Genomic DNA, 5842 nt, shown 5'->3' with positions numbered 1-5842 from the left:
CAATTTTTTGTCCACCAGGCCACGGCAGAAGCAGATATGGTATGTAAACACTGGTTTGTTTGTTTTTAAACCCTCTGGTTAAGGTTAATATGGGCATGTGCAGTGAATATCAGCGCTATGTGGCCAGAAGTGTGATAATATAATTTATTTTGTGTAATAAACAACTGCAAGGATAGATGATTACAACAAATAGATGACTAATACATAAAAGTAATACATAGATGAATAATGATGATGAGTTATGATGTGTAATCATGGGAACAAGCAGGTTTACAAACGGGAGCAAAAGCTGAAATAATACCTCTACTGAAGCCAATTGCACTAAATGTGCACTGTTACAAGAATGTTTTTTGTTCTATTGTTTTCTATTAATTTATAGAATTTTAAGTTAAGCAGGACAGAGTTCTTTTAAAGAAAGATTTACTTATATTCTCAAAAGTTAATTATGACAGGCTTCTGTTTAAGAAACAGACCTGTTTTATTGTGTTAATGTTGTCATTTTGAGCTAAAAATAAATGGCTAAATGATCATTTGTTTCTCATGTGTTCATATCACAAAGAATATGCATCTACTTAAATCAAATTCAAGTCAAATGGTTAAAAAAATAATTTCACACACAAAAAAAAGCTACAAAATTCACCACACTGGGAAGGGTGAAGACAACTGCGTCGCCTGGCCCTGGCCACGAGGTGTCCCTTATTTATTTTTCAGGGAGTTGGCAACCCTAATGACACTAGAGTTCCACGAACATGCAAACAGCTCGTCTCTACTGCTTTAACTGTTAAAACAGAAGGCAATACTGCGGCTGACGGGGTTTATTATGTGAAACAGCAGCTTGTTTAATTTGAACAGTCTGCATTAAGCTGGGCAAACACTATGATTTTTTTCAGGAACGTTATTCAGCTCCTGCTCAAACTGTACAATTAAATATCAGGGGTTAGAAGTTCATAGGTCACGATGCAGGGTCTCACACTATACGGCCTGATGCTCTGATGTGACCTGAGTGCTCAAACTGTGTGTCCATAACATGAAGCTTATCATTTGATTTGATATACCTTTATTAGTCCCACAAGGGGAAATTTCATGTTAAGGCTGCCAACCTATTGCACGCAATGGCGGCGCCATCTTACCCTCCGACCGTACATACATTACTCAAAAACATCACATGGGGAAGACAGGTCAGAGAGGTATGACAATGGAAAATGCACAACATGAGGAAAGATAAGGAGAAAAAAATAACTCCCCCCAGACTGAGCTCCAATAGGGAGATCAGTTTGAGAACAGAAAAAAAACACCTCTGCACATAGCACATGAAAAAACTCTTAATACACCAAAGAAACACATGACAAGCAACAGGGGTGGGTAAAGGGTGAGAGACAGCCGATGTAGACAGTACATCCGGGCCTGCAGCCTACGCGCTGGTCTCCTTGATCCACCGTCAGCATCGGAGGGGAATAAGTGTCGAAGGCGTATCATACAAAATCTGTCCCTCGCGCTCCCTCTCTGTCTTTTACTCACACATACACACACACACACACACACACACACACACACACACACACACACACACACATCAACTTTGCTAAATTACTAATGAAAAACATTCACTAGGCAGCTGTGATTGAGCAGCAATGTCCATTCAGCTCTTTTCATGGTTGTTGTAGTCGTGATGATTTTGTGAGGCCACATTGAAAAGCCTCGAATACGGAAGCGTAGAGCTGTCACCCAGGCAAAAGAAAAATAGAGCTATGTCACGTTATAACATGAAAAGTATATCGTTCTAACAATATACTGTTCATGTTTGTACAATATACTATCATGTAGGTATAATATACCTCACGTTTGATCAATATACTTTCACGTTTGAACAATATAATATCACGTTATTACAATATACATAATTATCACATTCGTACAATATAAATATTATATTGCACGAACATGAAAAGTATATTGTTAGAACAATAAACTTTTCATGTTATAACGTGATAAAGCTCTATTTTTCTTTTGCCTGGGTGGCAGCTCTACGCTTACGTACTCGGATGAGCTTGCCAAAGTTCTACAAGTTGTGCCTCCATCTCTTGTGTCCAGATCACACGCTGCACTGCTGTGCCGCTCCACCTTTTCTCTTTCATTTCTGTGTTTGTGCGTGCGCAGTGTGAGAGGCTGCGTTGAGGGGCGACAGGATTTCAAACAGGTTTGATTATCATGCGACCATACGATTGATGATTGGGAGCTGGTCGTGACGTGTTAACTGCTTTTCGTTACCCCATGTATACTACATGATAAACACACAATTAAGGCAAAACACGGCCGATCCCCAAAACGGTTGCGCGATTGAAAAATCGGCTCAAAATGGGCCAAAAATCGCAGAGTGTATGGGCAGCTTTTGGAGGCTTCCTCCAAACAAACATTTGCAGCTTGGCAGTTTTTACAGCACTATAATGACCAGACCTAATTCTTTTGAAAACCTTACATCTTTCCACAGGTTTCCATTTCATCAGACATCACCTAGACACAGAGCTGGAGGAGGCCAGCACAAACAGCAGCCTATTCGACGAAGATGATGGATCCATGGGGTCAGGAAAGCCAGAAGCAGAGGAGCTGGAAAGGTACCATTCATGTCCATTCACTGGAGGTGTGGCTCTACTGCATGGCTTTCCTCACATCAAGAAGCTGTCGATCAAAGTCAATACAGCTCTTCCTGCATTTGGAGCTTGTGAAGGACCTCTTAGTCATGCAGGACTCCTGTTCACTGCTAAACAGTTACAGCTTCACAGAAAGAACCTCGAGAGCAAACTGCTGCTGAAGCTTAACCATCACTTCAGTGAGTGAAGAAATAGCATATTTTTGCTAAATATGCAAAAATAGATGCACACATATACAGCTTATGGTAAACTGAGCTGCCTTGTATGTACATATGTTGAAGATGCCTCGTTCTAATGTTTTCTCTGAGGCTGCTGTGCCATTTGGAGCAAAAATGAATATAAAGTTTACAGCATATCTTGTCACTGGAAATTGTTTGCAACATTTATATATTCATATTATTTACTGTATGTATTGGTGAAAAAAGTTTTATGTTGTGAAAAACAAATCTGGAAATTAGAATTGCTGTGCCTTATTTTGTTGATGTTTTTACATATATTCCTTTTGAAAATAATACAATTTGTATATTTATTTATTTTTGTTTGTCTGATAGCATTTATTTATAAAAAAAAAAAAAACATCGGACATTTTAAACAGTTACTCGCTACTTGAGTAGTCTTTTCACCAAGTACTTTTTTATTCTTGAGTAACTTTTTTGATGACTACTTTTCACTTTTACTTTATGTAATAATGGTACGAAATTTGTATATTTGGAAGTTTTATCTTGTTAGCTTTTATTAAGAGTGTAACAAGCTAGTTTATGATGTTATGATGTTAGTTAGCTAATACAATATTTTGTACTTTCAGTTTTACGATGGTCAAAGAGAAGGCAATGGTCAGAGGCCATTCTTCAATAAATCAGCGCAAAAGGAAAATAAGTCTGGTTATTGTAGCATCGTTATCTCGCTGTCTAGCTGGTGAAACTGAGAAACTTAGGGCGAGGACAGCACAAAGTCCAAATTTCCCTAGTTTGCTTTTACTTTTGCTGCTTTATCCTCTATTCTCCCACTAACTGTTTAAATTTTTCCACATTTGGCTTCTTTCAAAGTAGATCTCCTTTTGCCATAACTCATTCTCTATTACAATTGAGTACCACCTGATCTCGTCATATTATATCAAATTTATTTGTGTAGCATGTTTAAAGACTAAAGTACACCAAAGTGCTTTCTTGATGCAGATAAAATCACAATATAAAATATAAATGACAACAACAAACAACTTCATACTGTCACTGGGTTCAAACTAAAGTAGTGTTCACAAGAATTCATCAGTATCAAACTACGACAAAAAAAACCTTAAAGCAACCAATAGGATAACTTTGATTAGAATCTTTGGTAATGCATGGGGGAAGCTCTGCTGTTTTATCCATGTGTGGATGCACCTGGCCACCTCTCAAAATGTACCCAAATGCTGTGCCTCCCTCCATGCAAATACACACTTCTTTGGATTTGCCATCAGCCCTGCCTACCTCAGGGACTCCAGGACCGTGACCAACCACTGGACATGCTCCACAGAGGTACTGCTATGGATAACAACATCATCCAGGTAGAAAACAGCATATGCAGTGTGAGGACGCAGCTATCGCTCCATGAGGTGCTGAAAAATGCCCGGGTCTTCAAACAAGGCAAACGGAAGTGTGACGAATTGATACAAACCATACAGAGTGGAGAAGGGTGGAGAAGTGGAGAAGAGTTGGGAGTTCGCCTTGTAATCGGAAGGTTGCCGGTTCGAGCCCCAGCTCGGACAGTCTTAGTAGTTGTGTCCTTGGGCAAGACACTTCACCCGTTGCCTACTGATGGTGGGCAACGGGTCAGAGGGCCTGGTGGCGCCAGTGTCCGGCAGCCTCGCCTCTGTCAGTGCACCCCAGGGTGGCTGTGGCTACAACGTAGCTTGCCATCACCAGTGTGTGAATGTGTGTGTGAATGGGTGAATGACTGGATATGTAAAGCGCTTTGGGGTCCTTAGGGACTAGTAAAAGCGCTATACAAATACAGGCCATTTACCATGGACGGTTTTGTCTTTGGAATAAGCAGACAAGGGAATCTGCCAGTAGGCATTGGTTAAATCCAGCATGATAAAAACCAAAGTGCTTAACCAGTCCAGGTCAACGCGGGGCATGGGATAAGCATCAAACCTTGAGACCTTGTTTACTTTGTGATAATCATGACAGAACCGTATGAAACCACACGCTCACTTGTTAGTTATCTGGAAGCACCTTAAAAACAACCGGCCCCTCTCAACAGCTAGGACAAATCATCTGGCAAACAGATAAGCATAGGAGACCAAACACTGAGAAACAAATCCTCATTACCTCCTGAGATAACAGCATTTTCAGCATTTCAGCCAATTCCTTTTGAACAATTTGTCTCTTCTGCTCAGGCAACTTGTAGGGCCAGAGACGCACAAGAGCAAGTTAAAAAAAAAAAAAAAAAAACTGTCGAGGAAAATATGGCAAAGTCCCAAGACTTACAAAAGGAAGCCTATGCCAGACAAGTCCAGAAGAAGTACAGAAATCTTGTGTACAGCTTTCAAGATGAAGTTCTTCTCTTGAACATGAGGAAACGTGGAAGGAAGGGAGGAAGGTTTGATCCAGATTTTTCAGGACCCTAGACCATTCAAGACATCCCTGGCAAATGTGTGAGATTAAAAAACACGGAAGGAGCAACTTTAACTACAACTTCACTACAGCATTGCCCATATCAAGCCGTACAGAAGAAGCCACCATGTAAATGTCAGTGACAATGAAAAATACCCAACTCACAGTCAGACAGTGAACAGCAGCACAGACCTGAAGATGCCCCCCTGCCATCCTCCTGCTGACCCTCAGTGCCAGCAAAGTCCAGAGGATACCAGACCCTCTATTATTTGGAGAGGTCAGTGAGGTGAGGTGTTACCCACTACAGAAGCAGTTGTGCTGGAGCAAATGCAGATAGCTTGCACCCTACTTGAACATCGAGGTAAGTCCAGTAAAGTCCTTATCACGTTAGAGTGTGTACTTCCAATTTAAATAGTGCTTTTCAAACATTTTCAGATAAGACCCTTCTTAAAGTTTAATTAAAAAAAAAAATTCAAGGGACTAATTTGCCATGAAGTATTTGTGGAAAAAATGTACTATTATTTTTTTTTATTAATCAATAAATAATGTTTGATTAAAACCTAACCATGAATGTGTTTCAGGGAACGCTGAGGACTACGG

The sequence above is a fragment of the Oreochromis aureus genome, linkage group 3 (genome assembly GCF_013358895.1).
Source record: "Oreochromis aureus strain Israel breed Guangdong linkage group 3, ZZ_aureus, whole genome shotgun sequence".
In the NCBI taxonomy this organism is placed as follows: Eukaryota; Metazoa; Chordata; class Actinopteri; order Cichliformes; family Cichlidae; genus Oreochromis; species Oreochromis aureus.
This window is presented reverse-complemented; position numbering follows the sequence as displayed.